Source organism: Heterocephalus glaber, unplaced genomic scaffold, assembly GCF_053883595.1.
Source record: "Heterocephalus glaber isolate CG9 unplaced genomic scaffold, H.glaber_assembly_v1.0 deba00001610, whole genome shotgun sequence".
NCBI lineage: Eukaryota > Metazoa > Chordata > Mammalia > Rodentia > Bathyergidae > Heterocephalus > Heterocephalus glaber.
In genome coordinates, this window is record NW_028258381.1 from 38991595 (window position 1) to 39014516 (window position 22922).

Genomic DNA, 22922 nt, shown 5'->3' on the forward strand with positions numbered 1-22922 from the left:
TATTAACCCAGGAATTAAACCAAGGACAATACCAAAAATAAAAATGAGAAGACATTTAAGCAAGGCACAAACTCAGACTACCACCCCACAAAAAGCAAATTCTGGGGGAAATGAGTTGGAAAAATCTGATAATCAACCATCTGGACACCCTGAACTGACAGCACAGGAAGTAACAAAACAGATGAATGAGGCTCTAGAAAAAATTCAAAAGAGAAATAATCTTCCAGATAACTACAGAGATGGTGAGCAAAGTGAAAGACATGATTAGAAGCCCAAGAATAGAAACAGATTAAAAAAAAAAAAAAGATGAGCTCAGAAACATGCTGGAAGCCATGAATGCCCAGCATAAGAATGAAATGGAAACCATGATCACCCAACATAAGAAAGAAATGGATTCCATGAAACAGATTCAAACAGATATTCAGGAGATTAAAAACTCCATTGAAAACATGCACAGCAGACTAAGGGAATCTGAAGACAGAATATCAGATATAGAAGACAGGATTGCGGTTAAGGACCATGAAAACAGAAATTTCTTAAAAATAGTAAGGGACTACAAGAAATCAATCCAGCAGCTGCTAGATGATGCAAAAAAGAATAACATAAGACTGATAGGAGTCCACGAAAAAACAGGAGAAATTACAATTGACATAAAAAAACTGTTCACAGAAGTAATAGTAGAAAACTTCCCAGACAGAGGTGAAGAATTGGACATACAGATAATTGAGGCATATAGAACTCCAACTAGCCATGATTATAAAAAAGAGAACTACACCTAGACATATAGTAGTTAAGATCCCAGAAACCCAACAGAAGAACAAAATCCTAGGTAGGTAGAGAAAAGAAACAAATCACCTACAAAGGAAAGCCCATCAGAATCACAGCAGACTTCTCAGCACAAACCCTCAAATCAAGGAGAGCCTGGATTAAAGTATTTCAAGTCCTAAAAGAAAATAACTTTCAACCTAGACAGTTGTATCCTGCAAAATTACCTTTCAAAATCAATGGGGAAATTAGATACTTCCACGACAAAGAACACCTGAGAAATTTCATGAACACCAAACCAGCACTCCAAACAATTTTAAGCAATATCCTAGAAAAAGTCAATGAAGGGCACAACTCCATGAGGCCCAACAGAGGGAAGCCACCAGGCAAGGTAAGGCATTTAAGGGAAAGGGGGAAAAAATAAGAAATAAAAGAGCCAACAACAGTAAAAGAGCATGACAAGGATGAATCAATATCTATCAATTATAACTCTCAATGTTAATGGCCTCAATTCACCAATCAAAAGAAATAGACTGACAGAATGGATTAAGAAGCAAAACCCAGCAATATGCTGTATACAAGAAACACACCTAACTCAAAAGGAAATCCATAGACTGAAAGTCAAAGGATGGAAAACAGTTCTCCACGCCACAGGAACCCAGGAAAAAGCAGGGGTAGCAATCTTATTTGCAGACAAAGTAGATTTCAAACCAAAACTAATTAAGAGAGACAAAGATGGTCACTACCTCCTTGTGAAGGGAACAATCCAAGAGGAAGAGATGACAATCCTAAATATATATGCACCAAATACGAATGCCCCCAACTATAAAGAACAAATACTAATGGACATGAAAAACCAAATAAGCACTAATACAAGTGTAGTGGGGGCCTCAACACCCCGCTATCACAAATAGACAGATCATCTAGACAAAAAATTAACAATGAAATTCTAGAACTGAACAAAGCTATTGAACAAATGGACTTAATAGATATTTACAGAGTGTTCCACCCCACAAAATCAGAATACACATTCTTTTCAGCTGCACATGGTCATTCTCCAAAATAGACCACATGCTAGCTCACAGGACATGTCTAAGTAAATGTAAAAGAATTGAAGTTACCCCCTGTGTATTATCAGACCATAGTGCAATAAAATTGGAGATCAATAACATAAACAGCAAAACTCCCACAAACACATGGAAATTGAATAACACCCTCTTGAACAACCAATGGGTCACAGAGGAAATTAAAGAAGAAATTAGATGTTTTCTACAAGTAAATGATAATGTCAGTACAAAATACAGGAATCTATGGGACACAATGAAAGCAGTTGTATGCTGGAAATTCATAGCAGTGAATGCCCATATTAGGAAAACAGAGAACTCAAATAAATAACATAATGCAGAACCTCAAGTTCCTAGAAAAAGAAGAACATAACAAACCCAAAGCCCACACAAGAGAGGAAATTATAAAGATCAGAGCAGAAATCAATGCAATGGAGACTAAGGGAATGATACAAAAAATTAATGAATCAAAGAGTTGGTTTTTCAAAAGAATAAATAAAATTGATAAACCTTTAGCCAATCTAATCAAAGGAAAGAAAAGGCTCAAATCCATGCAACTAAGAATGAAAAAGGTGAAGTCACAACAGACCCAGCAGAAATCCAGAGGATCGTCAGTACCTGCTTCGAGAACCTGTACTCTAATAAAATGGAGAAAACAGAAGAAATGGACAGATTCCTAGATACATACACATTGCCAAAGTTAAATGAAGAAGATATAGAAATTCGAAACACCCCAATTACAATGAGTGAAATTGAAAATGTAATAAAAAATTTACAAACAGAGAAAAGCCCAGGTCCTTATGACTTCACTGCTGAATTCTACAAGACATTTAAAGAATAACTATCGCCATTACTCTTTAAACTGATCAAGGAAATTGAAAGGGAAGCAAGGCTTCCAAATTCATTCCTGGAAGGAAGTGTTGTTACTTTGATTCCAAAATCAGGGAAAGACCCACCCCAAGAAGAGAACTACAGACCAATCTCCCTAGTGAACATAGATGCAAAAATCCTCAACAAGATACTGGCAAACAGAATACAGAGGGTCATCAGGAAGATCATACACCCTGACCAAGTCGGATTTATCCCAGGGATGCAAGGATGGTTCAACATCCATAAATCAATAAATGTAATACACTATATTAACAGAGTCAAGGACAAAAACCATATGATCATCTCAATAGATACAGAAAAGGCATTTGACAAAATCCAACACCCATTCATCATAAAAACCCTACAGAAAATTGGAATAGAAGATCTTTATCTCAACCTGATTAAGGCTATCTATGAAAAACCAACAGCCAACATCATACTAAATGGTCAAAAACTGAAAACTTTCATGCTGAAATCAGGAGCAAGACAAGGATGCCCACTATTACCACTCCTGTTCAATATAGTTCTGGAAACATTAGCCACAGCAATTAGAAAAGAGAAAGAAAAGGAATAAAGATAGGAAAGGAAGAAGTTAAACTCTCGTTATTTGCTGATGATATGATACTTACATAGAAGACCCAAAAAACTCAGCCAAAAGACTTCTGGACTTAATTGACAGATTCAGTAGAGTAGCTGGATACAAGGTGAACACTCAAAAAACAATAGCCTTCTTGAACACCAATAGCAGACCCATTGAGTGCTAGGGTAGCTCAGTGGGAGAGAGCTGGCCTAGCTGGCCGGAGGCTCCCAGTTCTAACCCCAGCAGCATGAAAGAAAAGGAAGAAATGAAGGGAAGGAAAGAGAGAACTGCAGTGTCCATTTCTAGGGGACCGATTAGAATATGCATAGTATGAGCCTGGTGTGGTGGTGCACGCCTGTCATCCCAGCAAACTCGGGAGGCTGAGACAGGAGGATCAAAGTGCGTTTGAGGCCAGCCTGGGTGGGTACACAGTGAGCTGAGTGCAAGGCCCTGTCTCAAAAAAAAAAAAAAAAAAAAAAAAAAAAAGCATAGTGGGATCTCATTTGCATAATTATTTGTTTACCTTTGTGGTACTGGTGATTGACCCAGAGCCTTCTTGCTCAGTTACAAACCCAGCCTTTTACATTTCATTTTTATTTTGAGAGAGTCTTGGTGAGTTGTGAAATTGTCCAGACTGGCCTCAAACTTGCAGTCTTCCTGCCTCAGCCTCCCAGAGTGCTGGGATTATATGTGTGAGCCACCGGACCCATCTTTCTATAGCTGTTTGTCTTCCTGTTCCCCACTGAGTTCTCACTGTGATGCCCATGCTGGTCTCCAACCTCTGGGCTCAAAAGCTTCTCCTGCCTCAGCCTCCAGAGTAGCTCGGACTACAGGTGCACTCGGCCATGCACCTTTTTAGCGGATGTGTCTGCACCAATGTAGGTGTCAATTTTTTCTTCTGGAAGAAGGTCTTTGTCTACAGGTACTAGAGAGCTAAGAGTCTCCCCCATTTTTATTATATTAATTTTTTCAGTACTGGACATAGAACTCTGGGCAAATGCTAGATAAGCACACTAGCACTAAACTACAGTCCCAGGCCTTATACTGATGTTCTTTTAATTTTTATTTTTTGAGTCAGGGTCTTGCTATGTAGCCCAAGCTGGCCTCGAACTCACAGCAATCCTCCTGCCTCAGGCTCTTCCCTATTGCTGGGATTGTAGGCATGCACCACCACACCTGGCTAGCTCTTTGAACTTTTAAAGTTTTATTCATCCATATATATATATACATATATATATATATTTTTTTTTTCCAAACTTCGTGAGACAGGATCTCACTATGTAGTTCAGCCTGGCCTTGAACTCACTATGCAAGCTGGGCTGGCCTCAAACTCATGGCAATCCTCCTGCCTCAGCCTCCTGAGTATTGGGGTCACAGGCATGCACCACCAAGCCCAGCCATCCTTTAATATTTATTGTAAATGCTACTTCCTCCATGAAAAACTTCCTGCTTTATCTCCAACTTTTTGATAAATACATATATATATATAAATTCTATCTATCTATCATCTGTCTATCTCTGTAATTCTCTGAAGAAGCTGCATTTAAAGATCCCACACTTAGAAGGCTGAAGCAGGATGATCCCAAGTTCAAGTTGCACCTAGCAATTTAAAATTCAAAAACATAAAAAGGGCAGGGGATATATCTCAGTGTGTTGCATGCAGCCTTAGTACTGATCAGAAAAAAAAGCTGGGGCTGGGGATTTAGCTCAGTGGTTCTATCGCCTGCCTCGCAAGTGAAAGGTCCTGAGTTCAATCCCCAGTACCAAAAAAAAAAAAAAGCTGGGTATATGTAGCAGCACATGCACATGCCTGTAATCCCAGCAACCCAGAGGAGGCTGAGGCAGGAGGATTCCAGTGAGTTCAAGGCCAGTCTGAACTACTAGCAAGAAACAAAAATAGAAATAAAAGATCCTTTGGATTGCTTGACCATGGCTGATCAGAACATCCTGACTGTGAGGAGATGGAATGCTGTGGATTGAGAGCTGAAATTATCTTGGGCTATCTGAGGCCCTTTAAGGCCAATTACCTTAACTTTTACATCTGACCTGACTCTGTCCCATAAACTTCTGGGAAAACACCTTGGCCTCCACCAGCCCTGGAGCTAAAAATGCAGTCAGATAACATCTGACTATAGAGATTTCCCCAGGGGCCCTGCCCACCTACCTGATGTTCCTGTTAATGGAGGTAAATGTATTGATTTATGAACTTTCGTCTGTAGCTATAAAAGCTCATTCATGTCAACTCTTGCACAGGGAACGTGCCATTCAGGGTGACATGAATCTGTGTTCCCAGGCCATGGTTATGCATATCTGGCTCAGAATAGGCAATTTCCGAATTTCCTGTAAGGCAGTCATTATTTCATTCAGACAATATCGATTGATTTAAGGACCGCGGAGCTGGGGATCAAACCCAGTGTCAGCCAGGCCAGGCCAGAGCTCTATCCTCTGTCGCTGAGCCACATGGCCAGTCTCTTATCTCCTGGCCCCTTTTCTCCTTCCTTGTGCCATCTTATCACGTTTACCTGAGCCCACACTCTGTCCCTTATCACAGCTGCCTGCATGACGTGGCTTAGCCCGCAAATAGACTGTAGTAGATAGGAAGGGATGACCAGCTTTGGCAGAGCACACCTGTGATCCCAGCCCTCTGGGAGCCTGAGGCAGGAAGACCGAAAGTTCAAGCCCAGCGTGGGTAATTTAGCAACGTAGCAAGGCCCTGTCTCAAAATTTGAAAAATAAGAAAGGGTTGGGGATGTCGCTCATTGTGAAGGTCCTGGGTTCTATTGTCAGTACTGAAAAAAAAATCAAATAAATTAAGTGAATTAATAAATAAAAGGACTGAAGCTTTAGGGGCTGGAAATGTGGTTCCGTGGTAGAGTGGCTGCCTCGCGTGTGAGACCCTGGGGTTCAGGCCTAGCACTGCAAGAAAAACAAAAAGAAACCCAGGTTTTGGATGCAGGCTTGGATTAGAATGAGGCTTTACCCTCTGTGGCTCCCGGGCTGTCACCTATCCTTTGGAGCCGGGCAGCAGGTAGGGAGGCTCTGAGCGCTTCCCGCAGGGGTTGCCCACAGCGGGCCAGGGCGAGAAGCCCTCAAGGCTGAGCATGCGCATGCGCGGAAGGAGTGCTCAGTCAATGCTCCACTGCAGTTCTGTACTCCTACCCGGGGTAAGGGGTATCCCCGCTCTCCTGGACTAGGGAGGCCTCAGATGCTCCCTCGTTGCTCTCCAGAGACCCTGGCCCTCCTCCATTGTCTTGGGGCCAACCTCTGTTCATCTGGGATTAGTTGCTCCGTGTGCTGGGATGTCCCTGCCAGCCCCTCCCAGGCTAAGGGGAAGGGGTCTGCGATTCAGGGGAAGTATCTGACCTCCTAAAGGTGGGCTGATGACACAACTGAAGAGCATCATTATTAGTATCACTATTATGTTTTTCTCCTCCCCTTACCCATTGTCCAAGAATTCCCTTTATTCTTACCTGAAAACTTTTCCAAGTGTATCCACTTCAAAGAATAAATATATTCAGGCGAAGTGGCGCTGGCCTGTAATCCCAGCACTCAGGAAATAGAGGCGGGAGGGTCGCTGCGAGTTCGAGGCCAGCCTGGGCTACATAGTGAGCTCAAGGGCAGCCTGGACTACAAAGGGAGACTCTGCAGAAGAGCTGGATGTGAGAGATAGTTGCTAGTAATCCCAGCTACTTTGGAGGCTGAGGCAGGAGGATCACAAGTTTGAGCACAGTCTTGGAAATTTAGTGATTTAGGGAGACTCTGTTTCAAAATTAAAATTAGAAAGAGCTGAGAACGCAGCTCATGCAGTGGCCCTGGGTTCAATGCCTAGTACTGCAGAGAGAAAAAAGTAACACAGTGTTTTGTTCCTAAGACATTTGTTGTTAATAAGATCTATAATTTCATAATGTTATACAGAGTCACCCAAAAATGTATACATCAGGAAAAGAAAAACTTGTATAAAATTTTAATACTGAATTTACTGAGATACATGGCCTCTATATTTACAAGAGGGGCTTAAAGTGGTGGCCATGGGCTTCCAGACATTTGTTAGTATAGCAAACTACTGAAGTGTGTATATATATATATATATATATATATATATATATATATATATAGGCAGACTCTGTGTATAATTATATATTGTATATAAAATACAAATTAATAATATGTTACACAATTCAGCAATATTAATATAATATTAAATAAAAGATAACATTCATCTAAATCTCATTAACCCAACAGATAACACTTTATTTCACCTGGCTTAATATGAACATTAGTTTTACTGCATAGGACAGTGGCTAACACAAAACACATAGAATGAGCTGGGAGATCTTTTTAGATCGCAGGTACCTTATTAATTATTTTGAATAAATTATAATTTGGATTTAGTTGTTTCTCTCCCACCTTTGGAAGAGTTTGAGGAATATACATATCTTAAAAGGCAATTTACTCAGATGCTAAATATTAGGTTTTCCAAACAAAAACTATTCAAAAAGAGTATACTATAAAGGGCCTGGGATTTAGCTCATTGGCACCACACCTGCCTCTCAAGCCCAAGTTCCTGAGTTCGATGCCTGGTACCGCAAAAAAAAAAAAAGTATATTATATATACACACACACACACACATACACACACACATATATATATATATATTTAGAGGCAGTCTAGCCCAGGCTGCACTCCAATTCTTTTTTTGGTACTGAGGATCAAACTCGGGTCCTTGCACTTGCACAGCAGGCAGAGAAACCACTGAGCTAAATCCCTGGCCCCATGCACTCCAATTCTTGATCCTCCTGCCTCAGCCTCCGGAGTGCTCTGATTACAGGTGTGCACCATGACGCTGAGCTTTCCGTGGCTTTAAAACTGCACGTGGTTCTGACTAGCTTAATGAAATCTCAAGGTGTCCTGCACCATCCCACCCTGGACAGGAATCATTTTTTTAAGCAGCGTCTCCACCCTGTGCATCCACCTCCCCTCTGGTCACCACTGAGGCCACCACTCTGTAAGCCTATTTTACTTGATAGGGGCCTTAAAACTCAAAAGTAGCAGTGCTGGCCATTTGGAAAAGCCAAAGAGAAGCCGGAAAGTGCTTCCTTTAAGTGAAAAGGTGAAAGTTCTTAACTTAATAAGAAAGGAACAAAAATCCTACACTGAGGTTGCTAAGATCTATGCTAAGAACGAATCTTCTATCCGCGAAATTGTGAAGAAGGAAAAGGAAATCTGTGCTAGCTTTGCAGTTGCTCCCCAGAACGCCAAAGTCGCGGCCACGGTGCGGGATAAATGCTTAGTGAAGGTGGGGAAGACGCTGAGTCTGTGGGCGGAGGACCTGAGCAGGCGGCGTGTTCCCATGCGAGGCGGCAGGCTGCACCAGAAAGCCCTGAGCTTGTACTCGGACTTCAGCAGGGCTCCCCCGGGCGGGGCTGCAGCGTTCACGAGAGAAGGCCGTTCACTGAGAGCAAGCGATGGTTACACAGATTCAAGCACAGGTTTGGACTGAAAAACACCAAAGTTCCTGGAGAGGCCGCATCGGCCCAGGAAGAACCTGCTGCCGCCTATCAGACAGAGCGGGAAAGTTGGTTAAGCAGAGAGGATGCCATAACTTTTATTACAGTAGTCTGTTGTCATTCTCTCATTGCGCTTAATTTATAAGCAGTTTTTGCACTGTTAGTTGAGGGGCGCTACTGCTATCCTTGTGCTGAAAGTTACGCAAGAGACCAACCCTCTGGGTCCTCCAAGACTTCATCGTGGGTGTGCTACAGTGTGAATACTGAGGATGGGAACCAGCTGCCATGGGGATCGTGCTGGCGTCTTCTGCCACTACCTGGGGACACAGAGGATGACCTGGTGGGGGCTCACGTCTGCTGGGCCCGAGGCGGGAGTGGGCAGTGCAGTGTTGAGTGGAGGTCCCACAGCTGTCCTGGCCCCTCAGGGACACTGCTCCTCGCCACACAGGGCTGCAGTTTACACCGAAAGCAGGGCTGCTGCACGTGCATGTCACCCACCTGAAGCCAGATGACAGTTCACTTCTGGGATTTATTTTTCCTCTCTATCAATGTTCAGCCTGTCCCATCTGTGTTTTCTCTTACCTGCCGATCACCACTCTATTTCAGGGATCGTTTCAGGCACAGGTGAATCATTGTTGAGAATAGCAGAAGACTTTCTGGCATCCTTGCTTTCACGTTTTAATTACGGGTCCAGGAAATAACGGGACTTCATTTCTACCAGATCCCTCAGTTCAGCCAACCCTCTGGGCACTGTCCGTGCCAGTGCAGCAAGGCAAGAGGACATGGAAGAGCTGGGGGTGCGGAGATGAGCCACTGGCTGCAGGGTCCCCTTGCCTGGAGGTCCGGAGAGGACAAGTCCAGCTGCCCGAACGGTGGTCCCCACCTGTGCACCACTTGTACGGGGCTCCCACAGCAGGAGCAAAGTGGGACAGGCAGCTTCAAAAGGCAGCTGCTAACTCTGCAAGCACCTAGCATTTTCCTTCCAAGCGATAAACAAAGGGCTCCACACAGGCCAGGGCGTGCAGGAACCAGGGAGGAAAGTCATGGCCACAGCGGATCCGGTTGCCTTGCCCTCGCTGTACATGCACAGGCAGAGGGCGGGGTAAGAATGAAAAGGGGTGGGGCAGAGAGCAGGGCCTGGTGGGAAGGGAAAGGAGAAAGGGTGGGGGGAGGTGGCAGCCCAGAGTCCCAGTCAGCCCAGTGTTCCAGATCTGGGTCTGTTTCACCAGGCCTTCACCACAGGCCACGTGCAGTATAAAGCAGTCCTGGGAGTTTTCTTGGTGGGAGGTATATATACATGGTAGCAAGTTTCAGGAAACTCACATCCCTAATAAAAAACACTAAAAATTGGCCATAACCCTATTTTGCAAGCATGCATTCTCCATCTTCACTTTAAAAATTTCTGAGAATTGAGTGTTTTCAATTTTAAACTCACTTATTAGTTTAAGCGCTTTGATTTTCCTTCAAGTATGCCAGATTTTGAACATGTAATTATCCCACAGCATTTCAAGGAAGAGATTCTAGAAAGAGCACAGCTAAAGGGCAGAGAAACTGTATCATTCAGCTTCCTTTTGCTAAGATGAGATACCAAATCCCTCCAATTTAGTGGAGGTTTACTTGGCTCATGATTTAAGTGGGTTCAATCCATGTCCATCTGACTCCAAAGCAGAGGAGGCATGGCATAAGGGCATGGTAAAGGAAGCTGCTCATGCCATGGCTGCCAGGTAGCAGACAAGGGAGGGAGAGGCTGAGGAAAATTCATCCTTCCAGCCAGGTGTGGTGGTGCCAACCTGTAAACCCAGCACAAAGGAGGCTGACACAGGAGGATCACCGTGAGTTCAAAACCAGCCTGCATTACCTATGAGAACTTTTCTCAAGAAACAAAACAAACCAGGTCACAACCCCAGCGACTGGCCATCTCCAAACCAGGCCCTACCTCCTAACAGCACATTCAGCAATGAATCCAGTAGATTAATCTACACAAGTGCAGCGTACGCAGGGTTATCCTGGGGGAAGGAGCTCATGTTCCCCAGACTGGAGGTCATCTGCAGGCGCTCAACTCTGTGTGTCCAGCCTCTCAGTGTGGAGAGTGACCTGTGTTCCTGCCCAGTGCAGCCGGCAGCCTGGGGCCTGGGCCTGAATAAGGATGTGGGAGGGTGGGAAGTCTTGTGCAGGTGGCCTCTCCCATCACCACAGAGCCCAAGGACAAAGCTGCAGCCCAGAGAACATCTTTTCTCGGCCCTGTGTGCAGCCTCCTGCTGTCTTCCAGCTGGACAGGGTGACACCACAGTCCCATCCCCATTCTTCGTGCTGGGGATAAAAGGGCCTCTCCCTGCCTTCTCTGTGATGGACTGGGAATCACAGTGGCCCCAGCATCTGCTGAACAATGTTCCAGACTGGACCTAAGACATACAACTAAATGGAATCCACGGATCTGAATGGGATCCTTCTACTAGAACAGATAAGGAGCAAACCTCAGAGACACTAGGGAGGACTAAGTGATAAACTGTGTTAATTTCCTGATTGTGAAGCTTGTATTATAATTATCAGAGCCAGGTCTGGTAATCCTAGTTACTGGAGAGGCTGAGGCAGGAGAATTGCAAGTTAAACCTCAGCCTGGGCAATTTACGAAGACCCAGTCTCCAAAAAACAAAACAGAGTTGAGGATGTAGCTCAGTGCTCTCTGGGTTTAATCTCGGGGTGGGGGGGGGGAAGACAAACAGAAAGGTGGAAAGCTGGCAAATATTTCTCTGTGACGAAAGAATTATGATTTTTTTTTTGAGACAGGCTCTCGCTATGTAGCCCACCTGACTTTGACCTCATTGCGATTCTCCTGCCTCAACGTTCAGTGTGCTTGGACTACAGGTGTGCACTACCATGCCAGGCCTATAAATCAGTTCTTAAAGTTAAAAAAATTATATGTTTAATGGCACTTGTAACATGTTACTGTGTTGATAGTAGCTAGAGCATTGTTATATCAAAATGTCTAAATTTTTAGATCCATACAGAATGATAAAAATTGGGAAAATGCAATTTTCATAATATCACTAAAGTGATATTTCATGTCAACAAAGTATTAACGACAAGTTGGTTGTTTGGGTGGATTTAAAATAGCTGGCACAGGGCCAGGGACTTAGCTCAGTGGCACCAGGCCTTCCTGGCAAGTGGAAGGTCCTGAGTGCAATCCCTGGTACCACACACACACACACACACACACAGTGTTCAGCGACTCTATCAAAATGCAAAGCATAAAGTAGGTACAGTGTCTACAAAAGTTAGAGAAGTGAATGAAAAAATATGGGCATCCAAAATGACCAAATATTCCTACATCTTATATTATTTGTAGCAGTTACCTGAAGGCCAACTGTCAATGATCTCAAATAAGATTCTGTGCCCAAATAGCATGAAAATAGTAAGCGATACTCAATCCTTGCAAGAAAAATAAGACAGATAAATGTCTTATCTTTTATAAGATAATTCAACATCACCATTCTTTTATAGTCATGTTGATCTTATTAAGATTGTCTTTTATTCAAACAGACAAATTATTAGACTTGACATTAAGAGGGGCCTGTGAATCATGATGACTTGGATAATTGGCATTATTTATCCTTCCCTAGGATTGCTCTCTAGTTGGTGGTATAAACGTTTGTGTCCAGTTTGCTCTTGGAAGTTCAAACTTACTGGGAATGCAGAACTGGTTTTTCTGTACTGTGCGTGGACCCAGAAGGAGTGTGAGTCAGTAAGTGCGTGTTCTGAGAAGCAGTTGTGGTTGCATCCCTCACTTGTTCTAGGTGCACAGTCTTCGGAGGCCCTGTTCCACTAGCATACGTCAGTCATCCCTCCACATCCAAAGGACCTACTCAGGGTTATAAAACTACTAATAATCATGGCAGTAGTAGTTTCTGTTTATTTGACTAAAGAGAATTAAGCACAACCCTGGTATTTATAAAAACATAAACAAAAAGGCAGAAAAAATATCAAATTTATATAAACCAGATTCCAATTCAAGCAGGCAACATGAGCATATAGATTCATATCATTCTTCTTTCCCAAGATCCTGTTGAAGTGGAAAAGAGTATAAATCCATAGTCACAAAGACAACAGGTGGGTTGGGTATCAGCAGTTGAGAGGTTTAAACAAATCTCTGTGTGGCAGAAGACTCACATGAATGTGTCCAGGGAGGGAGGTGTACGGAGGGGATTCCAGAGGGCAGGACTCTGCCGAGAGAGGGCTCAGACTGGAGTCTGCACGGGAGGAGAGGGAAGCTGAGAAAGTGGCTGACACAGAAAGCTAGAAGGCAACATTTTCCAAATGCTGCAGAAAATTATTTGGGACTTAGAATTCTTTGTCATCAAATCAGCTATCAAACTGAAAGCAAATAAAGACATTTATGAACTGGCAGGACTCAAGAAGGGTACTTACTCCATTCCCTGTTTTTGTAAAGTTCCTTGAAAAACTTTATCCAGTTCAAAAAAGAGAAGAAAGAGATGCAGACGTGAACTGTGAAGAACCAAGCCAGGATGAGAACTGTACAAATTATAAATCAGTATGTGGGCTGCAGGGACACATGGACCTGCACTGGAGTTTAGACAGTATACAAATTAAGTGAGAAACTGGAAAAAAGGCTAAGGATGTAGCTTGTGGCCAATCATGTGCAAAGCCCTAGGTTCCATCTGCAGCACTTGAAGGAAGGAAAAAGGAGGAAGGGAGGGAGGGGAAAAAAGAGAGAAGAAAAACTGAACCAAAACAAAGAAGCACCAAACCTGGAGAACTCTGATGGCAAAGATACATTTCTTCTTTCAGAGAGAGGTGAGTAAGCCGTACCTGTAGTCCTAGCTGCTCAGGAGGCTGTGGCAGGAGAATCATTTGAGCCCAAGATTCCAAGGCTATCCTGAACAACCTAGCAAGACTCTCTTTCAAAAGAAGAAAGAGCAGCTAAAGCTTATTACTTAGAGTTATGAAAACAACCATTCAAAATGATTTGAGCCAATATGGTTATCAACTAAAATAGGAGAAGAGAGGAGAAGTGGGATCCGGTGTGGGTGAACTGAATTCCAATCTCTCACCACGAGAAGTCACGGGAGAATCAAAAAGTAGAAGTTAGGGTATAACAGGATATAAAACCAGATGTTAAAAAGCGATCGTCTGTAGGAAGTAGAGGGAAGAAAAGAGAAAAGGGGAAACAATTTCTCTTTTTTTTCAGAGAAATTACTGTTTTTAATACAGAGAGAACACAGACTGGGATGCGTATTAGTTAGAAGACATAAACCATTGCCTCATTCTATCAAATCCGAAAAACTATGTGTGAGCTAAGCCCGTAATTGTCGCATATGTTCCGAGCTAAACACAGCAACAAACCATGACTGCGTGCGTGGAGGTGCTGTGTAACCCGAATGCCATTCTCGTCTTGAATCAAGCGGACCCATGAGACCCTGTGCGCCAAACAGTCAGTGTTCCTGTGCACTTGCCCAGTCTGAAAGCGGCTCCCCTTGCTTTTCTCAGGATTTCTCTAGCTGTGATAGCTGCAGACGGAACCTTCATGTTGAAGCCCTTAGTGGGGGCTCTGGGAGCCACGGGATCGGGCAGGCGTCCAAGCGTCCAGCCTGGCCAATGAGCAGGGCCTGGGGACAGCGCCTCTGCTGCGCCTTAGGAGTCGGTCCCTGTCCAGCATGAAGCCTGGAGCCGACTCAGAGTTTCCAAACCAACAGGGGTTCTTTGAGCCTTCCTGGAAATCTCTAACAGGGTGCTCCTGTGTGTGGGGGGGGGCGGGGCGGTTAAGATGAAAATCCAGGGCAGAGGGGACTCCTGTTCTACAGGCCAACTTTTGTGGGGTTACAGGAGCCTGAACTTAGGGCCTCAAGCATATTCGCATGTGCTCTGCCACCGAGCTGTCTCCTGTCCCCAACTGACTGGCTTTTAGCTAATTCATGTTAGGCTTTCATATTGTTTGTGTTGGGGGGGCACCTACAATCCTGCCGTCTATTGGGTCTTTTCTGTTCCTCTTGTGCTTATCATTTTATTTCATTACCACCTAACTACACAGCAAAACTAGAAGAATGCAGCTGTTTTTTTCTTTTAACAATTCAACATCCATTTCAGTATTCTTTATTTTATTATTATTTTATTTTTTATTTTTCACCCTTGCCCAGCCCTCCCTTCAACCCCTCCAGTCCTCCTTATTTACAAAGATTTTGTTCCTATTTTTCCATTTTCTCATATTAATCCCATTCCCTTCTTTCCTTTCCTCTACCCCTCCCACTTCCTTCCCCTTTGCCCCTTTTCTTCCTATTTCACATTACCTATTATACATTTAGTCCTTATTTATACTTTCAGTTCTCACACCAGAGAAACTATTTGGTATTTACACATCTGTGTCCTATTTATTTCACTTAAGAGTATTGCCTCAATGTGCATCCACTTAGCTATAAATGTCTCTAATTTCTCATTTTTTATGGCTGAGTAGTACTCCATTTTATAAAAAAACCACATTTTCTTTATCCAGTCTCCAGTTGATGGGCATTTGGGCTGTTTCCAAGTTTTAGCTATTACAAACTGTGCTGCTATGAACATGGGTGCACATATATCACTGTGGTATGATTCTTTTATTTCTTCTGGGAAGATCCCCAGCAGTGGAATAGCAGGGTCAAATGGGACTTCCAGTCCTAGTTCTTTGAGGTATCTCCATACTGATTTCCACAGTGGTTGCACCAGTCTACACTCCCACCAGCAGTGGAGCAGGGTTCCTCTTTCCCCACAGCCCTGCCAGCATTTGTAATTGGTTGATTTCATGATAGCAGCCATTCTATCTGGGGTGAGGTGGAATCTCAGCGTTGTTTTCATTTGCATCTCTCGAATGACCAGTGATGTTGAACATTTTTTCATGTATTTATTTGCTATTTCTACTTCTTTGTGTGAGAAATGTCTGTTCATTTCAGATGCCCATTTTCGGATTGGGTCTTTAAATTTGGGAGGTCTGATCTTTTTAAGTTCTTTATAGATTCGAGATAGTAGACCTTTGTCTGAGGAAGAGCAGGTGAAGATTTTTTCCCACATTGTGGATTGTCTCTTCACACTGCTGGTGGTTTCTCTTGCTGTGCAGAAGCCTTTTAATAAGAAGAGATCCCATTTGTTGATTGTTTGTGCTAGTTCACGGGCAACTGAGGTTTTGTTCATAAAATCTTTTCCTACACCGATGTCTTCAAGGGTTCTACCTAAGCTCTGTTCCAACTGGTTCAGAGTTTCTATTTTAATATTTAGATCTTTAATCCATTTTGATTTTAGTTTAGTGCATGGTGAGAGATACAGGTCTAGTTTTAATCTTTGGCAAGTTGAAGCCCAATTTTCCAGTACCATTTATTAAAGAGGCTATCTTTCCTCCAGTGAGGGTGTTTGGCTCCTTTGTTGAAGATGAGATGGCTGAGTGTGTCTGGCGTTGTTTCTGCATCTTCTAATCTGTTCCACTTGTCCTCAGGTCTGTTTCTTTGCCAGTACCATGCTGTTTTTATCACAGTAGCTTTGTAGTAGAGTTGCAGGTTGGGGATTGTGATACCCCCTGCCATGTCTCTGTTACCTAGAATCGCTTTTGCTATTCTGGGTCTCTTCTTGCTCCAAATGAATTTTTGGACTGTTTTCTCGAGGTCTATGAAGTATGCTGTTGGGATCTCAATTGGAATTGCATTAAATCTATATAGCAGTTTTGGAAGTATGGCCATTTTCACTCTATTAATCCTTCCTACCCAGTAGCTGGGGGTGTCTGTCCATTTTCTGATATCATCTTCAATCTCTCTTTTCAGAGTGCCATAGTTTTCAGAGAAGAGGTCTTTGATTTCTTTCATTAGGATGATTCCTAGGCCTTTCAGTTTTTTGGATGCTATTGTGAAAGGAATTATTTGGCCTATTTCTCTCTCAGTGAGTCTGTCATTGATGTAGAGGAAAGCTATTGATTTTTGTGTGTTGACCTTGTAACCAGCTACTTGACTGAATTGGGTTATTAAGTCTAGAAGACTTTTGGTGGAGTTCTTGGGGTCTTCTATATAGAGTATCATGTCACCTGCAAATAATGACAATTTGACTTCTTCATTACCTATCTTTATTCCTTTTATTTCTTTCTCTTGTCTAATTGCCATGGCTAATATTTCCAGAACTATATTGAACAAGAGTGGTGATAGTGGACATCCTTGTCTTGTTCCTGATTTGAGTGTGAAGGATTTCAGTTTTTGACCATTTAGTATGATATTGGCTGTTGGTTTTTCATAGATGGCTTCTATCAGTTTGAGGTAGAGACCATCTATTCCAATTTTTTGTAGGGTTTTTATCATAAATGCATGTTGGATTTTGTCAAATGCTTTTTCTGCATCTATGGAGAGAATCATATGGTTTTTGTCCTTGGCTCTCTTGATATAGTGTATTACATTAATTGATTTGCGTATATTGAACCATCCCTGCATCCCTGGGATGAATTCCACTTGATCAGGGTGTATGATCTTCTTGATGATCTTCTGCATTCTGTTTGCCAGTATCTTATTAAGGTTTTTTGCATCTATGTTCATTAGTGAGATTGGCCTATAGTTCTCTTTTTCAGTTTGGTCTTTCTCTGCTTTGGGGATCAAAGTGATGCTTGCTTCCAGGAATGAATTTGGGAGTATTCCTTCCCTTTCAATTTCATTGAAGAGTTTAAACAGTAGTGGCAGCAGTTCCTCTCTAAATGTCTTGTAGAATTCAGCAGGGAACCCATTAGGGCCCAGGCTTTTCTTAGTTGACAAGTTTTTAATTACATTTTCAATTTCATTGGTTGATATTGGGTTGTTCAGAATTTTTAGGTCTTCTTCATTCAACTTTGGTAATTCATATGTATCTAGGAATCTGTCCATTTCTTCTGTGTTGTCCATCTTATTGGCATATAGGTTCTGGAAGTAGGTATTGATGATCCTCTGGATTTCTGCTGGGTCTGTTGTCATTTCACCCTTTTCATTCCTAATTGCATGGATTTGGGCCTTTTCTTTCCTTTTTCTGATAAGGTTGGCTAAGGGTTTGTCAATTGTGTTGATTCTTTCGAAGAACCAACTCTTGGCTTCATTGATTTTTTTGTATCGTTCTCTTAGTCTCCATTGCATTGATTTCTCCTCTGATCTTTATAATTTCCTCCCTTGTATGAGCTTTGGGGTTGTCCTGCTCTTCTTTTTCTAGAAGCTTGAGGTTCAGCATCAGGTTGTTTAATTGGGCTCGTTCTGTTTTCCTAATATACGTATTCACTGCTATGAATTTCCCTCGTAAGACTGCTTTCATTGTGTCCCATAGATTCCGATATGTTGTATTGTCATTGTGATTTAATTGAAGGAACTGTCTGATTTCTTCTTTAATTTCCTCTGTGACCCATTGGTTATTCAGAAGTGTGTTGTTCAATGTCCCCGTGTTTATGAAATTTTTTGAGTTTCTTTTGCTATGGATCTCCAATTTCATTGCACTATGGTCTGATAATATACAGGGGATAACTTCAATTCCTTTGCACGTACTTAAACATGTTCTATGTGTGAGTATGCAGTCTATTTTGGAGAATGACCCATGTGCAGCTGAGAAGAATGTGTATTCTGATTTTGTGGGGTGGAAGACTCTGTAAACATCTGTTAAGTTCATTTGTTCAAGAGTTTGACTGAGTTCTAGTATTTCATTACTTATTTTTAGTCTAGTTGATCTATCTGTTTGTGACAGTGGGGTGTTGAGGTCCCCCACTACAATTGTATTAGTGCATATATGACTTTTCATGTCCGTTAGTATTTGTTTTATATAGTTGGGTGCACTAGTGTTTGGTGCATAGATATTTATGATTGTCATCTCTTCCTCTTGGATTCTTCCCTTTGCAAGGATGTAGTGTCCTTCTTCATCTCTCTTAATCAGTGTTGGTTTGAAATCTACTTGATCTGCAAAGAGGATAGCTACTCCTGCTTTTTTTCGGGTTCCTGTCGCATGCAGTATTGTTTTCCACCCTTTAACTTTCAGTCTATGAGTTTCCTTTTGAATTAAGTGTGTTTCTTGTATGCAGCATCTTGTTGGATTTTGCTTCTTGACCCATTCTGCCAGTCTATTTCTTTTGATTGGTGAATTGAGACCATTAACGTTGATGGTTATAACCGAAACGTATTGACTTGTCATTGCCATGACTTTTTCTTTTTGTTGGGTTCTCCCCCTTTACATTTAATTTCTTGTCATGCCAGATGGGTTCATTCTGCTTTGCTTCCTGGGGTTGTGATCCTCAATGTCTGTTCCTAGGATATTGTGTAAAAATTTTTGGAGTGCTGGTTTGGTATTCACAAAGCTCCTCAGGTGTTCTTTGTTGTGAAAGTATCTTATTTCTCCATCCATTTTGAAAGATAGTTTTGCAGGGTACATCAATCTGGATTGGAAGCTGTTTTCTTTTAGGGCTTGGAATATGTCACTCCAAGCTCTTCTTGCCTTGATGGTTTGTGTTGAGAAGTCTGCTGTGATTCTGATGGGCTTTCCTTTGTATGTGATTTGTTTCTTTTCTCTGACTGCTTGGAGAACTTTATTCTTCAGTTGAGTTTCTGGAATCTTAACAATTATATGCCTATGTGTAGATTTTTTTTGATCAAGGCTATTTGGAGTCCTATGTGCCTCACTTATCTGTATGTCAAGCTCTTTTCCCCTGCTTGGGAAGTTTTCTGCCATTATTTCTGTGAAGAGATTTTTTATGTCATCTGCACTCTCTCCTGTTTCTTCCTTGAGCCCAATCAGTCTTATGTTATTCTTCTTTGCATCATCTAGCAGCTGCTAGATTGATTTCTCATGTTCTCTTATAATTTTGAAGGAATTTTTCTTTTCCTGGTCACTAATTGCAATCTTATCTTCTATATCTGAAATTCTGTCCTCACATTGGCTCGTTCTGCTGTTTAGACTTTCAATGGAGTTTTTCATGTCCTGGAAATCTGTTTGCATCTGTTTTATGGATTCCATTTGTTTCTTATGTTGGGATTCCATCATGTTCCTCAGCTCCTCTCGAGATTTATTAGTCAGGTCTCGCACTAGGGGCACAATTTCTCCTGTTATCTGAGAAATTATTTCTGATTTCATTTTTTCCAGATCCCCTTTTGTTGCCAGTTCGGTGGGTCCAGATGGTTGAGTATCAGAGTGTTCCATCTCATTTCCCTTTGGGGTTGCTGTAGGTGATCTGGAAGTCTGGTTTTGAGACTTATTTACGTGTTTTCTCATTTCGAATGGGGCAGGGGGCTGTTAGTGCCTGCACGGATTACCTCCTCTGAGCTGGGTGAGGTGGGACAGGGGCCAGGAGCAGTGGTAGGGATGGTGACCCAAAAGCCCTTTCCTGTGGGCTGGGAGCAGCCAGAGGGATGGTGGCCAGGAAACCCCTTCCTCTGTACCAGGAGCAGTGGGATGGTGGCTCAGAAGCCCCTTCCTCTGGGCCAGGAGCAGTGGGACAACGGCTCAGAAGCCCCTACCTCTGGGCCGGGAACAATGGGACTCAGTACCTTGGTCCGGTGGTCTGGTGTCCTCTGCGTCTTTGTAGTGTGGAATCAAGTGGCTGCCTGTCTGCAGCAGGGTGATTCAGTGTGTTCTGCGTGACTGGGGACCTCAGTAGGGTGTGGGCAGACCTGCCTGTCTGCAGCGGGCTCCCATTTCAGTATTCTTGTTACTTCTTGCACTAAAGCAACCTAAACACAGATTTCTAAACAAAGTACAAATACTCTACTTGTCCTGAAAATTCTTTTATTTCTAGTCTGTTATCACACTATTGTATATTGTCCTTTAGTGGTAGAGCATTTGTCTAGTGCACACAAGGCCCTGGGCTCAATGCCCACACCTGCCCTCCTCCCCCTGAAAGATCCTTGGTGTTGGTAAAATATTTGCAGTGGTTTCTTTTTCTTAAAATTCTTTTTATTTGTGTGAATTTTTTTCCTTCTCTTACCACATCCACATGTTATTTTGGTTCTTAAAAAATCCCCCAAAAACTATGTAACAGTTGAATTACAGATGTCTACTGACATTTAGATGTATAAATCCATCTTTGAAGAAAAGAATAATTGAGCAATGATTACAATTGTTTCCTTTAAGTGAGCTCAAGCAAGTACAGCTTTTTGCTTATTTGATTTTACAGAATAGTTTTGAAAAATCATCTCAAGTTCTCTATGGTTGAGCTTACTGTTTCATGATGTAAAACTGAATTTTGCCTTGAAGTTTTTATAGCTTCACAAAAGGAAACTGGGGGCGTCATGGGGTTCTGAGTGGACCCGGCAACCACAGATGCTTGTGTGACAGAGCTAAGGAGGGCCCTGACCACCCACTCTTCAACTAGAGAAATGTACCTGTGAGCAGTGGGGTGGGCTTGTGCTGCCACCTACTGTCCTATCTGCAAACTGCACCATCCTGGGCCCAAAGTCGGAGGATGGAGAGGGTGGAGTCAAGGCCAGAGGGGGACGGAGAAGCCCACTCTGTGCGTTCATTTACATGCTTTGGTCGGCAAGGATCATCTCCAAAGTTATCCACACAGCAATTTGGGAAATGTGAACATGGACTGGATATTAGATGATTTGGGAATATTATTAACATTCTACCGGGCCGGGGATTTAGCTCAGTGGTTTCGCCGCCTGCTGTGCAAGTGCAAGGACCCGAGTTCAATCCCTGGTACCAAAATAAAAAAAATAAATAAATAAATAAACAAACAAACATTCTACCAAAGATACTTTGATTGTATAGAGCTTAGGGGTTGTTTGAAGTGCTGGGAATCGAACCCAGGGCCCTGTCCATGCCAGGCAAGTGTTTTACCCCAAGCTACATCGCTAGCCCTAGAACGTCCTTATTTTAGGAAATGCATGTTAACTCATTTCAGGGCAAATGTAATAATGCTTGCACATGACTGTCAAGTGTGTCACTTCCTACTGACAGTTAAGTCCAAAGCCTCAACAACGACCTGCACAGTAGTATTCTTTCAACTTCATTATATGCTTGAAATTTTGCATAATAAAAATTTGGAGGAAATGTAAGAATTTCAACACAATGACAAGCTCTAGTGTAAGTTTACAGACAAGATGGCAAAAGATAATTTTAACATTGACATTCACTCCTGCAAATCCACAAGGAGCAGACAGCGAGCCCATGGTAGAGATGCACTTTGCTCACTGAAATCCTTTCTCACCTTCCACAGCAATTGGTCTGCAGTTAGGAAGCAGCTGCCCAGCCTCATACTACATTTCCCAGGCTCCTTTTGCAGTGGGATGGTGCACAGGGACCAGTTCTAGCCAATGAAATGTGTGTAGCCATGGCAGCACTTTTAAGAGGCTGGTGTGCACTCATCACCCTCTTTCCTCCGCAGAATGGAGGTCACGTTAGGAGGAGGGCCCACCAGCCTGGCATTCTGGAAAGCTGGCTGGTTTTACATGTGCGATAGGCATGTGCATGCCCCGTGATCCAGACACCTCCTTGCTGGTTGTTATGGTTTGTGTCTAACTGTCCCCCGAACCCTCATGTGATCATAGGTGGGTATTTTCAGAGGTGGTTGGATCTAGAGGGTATGAGGCTGAGATCAAAGGTATGTGATTGCTAAATCAGTCCACTGATTGTTTCGACATAGTTCTGGTTGTGAGTGGTACCTGCCCTAAGGGCGGGTACCTGGACAGAATATAATTGACAGAAAGAGGACTGCTGTCCTCTGCTGCTTTGCTGCCTTCTGCCCGCCCTGCTTTGCCATGAACTGTTTCTCCCCTGCGATGCCCTCTGCCAAGCCACTCTCCCTTGGAGCCAGCCAACTATGAACTGAAATCTCTACACACTGTGAAACAAACCTTCCCTCCTTTAACTTTGGGGGTCAAGTATTTTGTCTCAGTAGTGAGGAAAGTAACTAAGAGACTAGTGTATTTCCTGGAGAAAGTATCAAACGTAAAGGCAGGATGGGAAAAACGGACATTTGTGGACCATTACTGAGGGTCAAGAGCAATCTAGGCGATCATCACAATGGAACAGCAAGTGGAAGGGTGGCACACATTATGCAATATGAGGCAGGTCAGATGTTCAAACTCCACAGAGGGAGCAGTATGGGTAAAGCTCAAAGATCTGGGGGTGAGTGGGTACCTATAATGGAGAGAAAATGGTAACAGGGTTGGTACCCA

At 42.8% G+C, this 22922-nt stretch overlaps 1 protein-coding gene across 6 annotated transcripts in view; it reads left to right on the forward strand.

Moving 5' to 3' along the window:
* Positions 1-22922, forward strand: part of Bri3 (brain protein I3) — an 88901-nt gene that overhangs the window by 10244 nt on the left and 55735 nt on the right. The gene's annotated exons all lie outside the window — the stretch shown is intronic.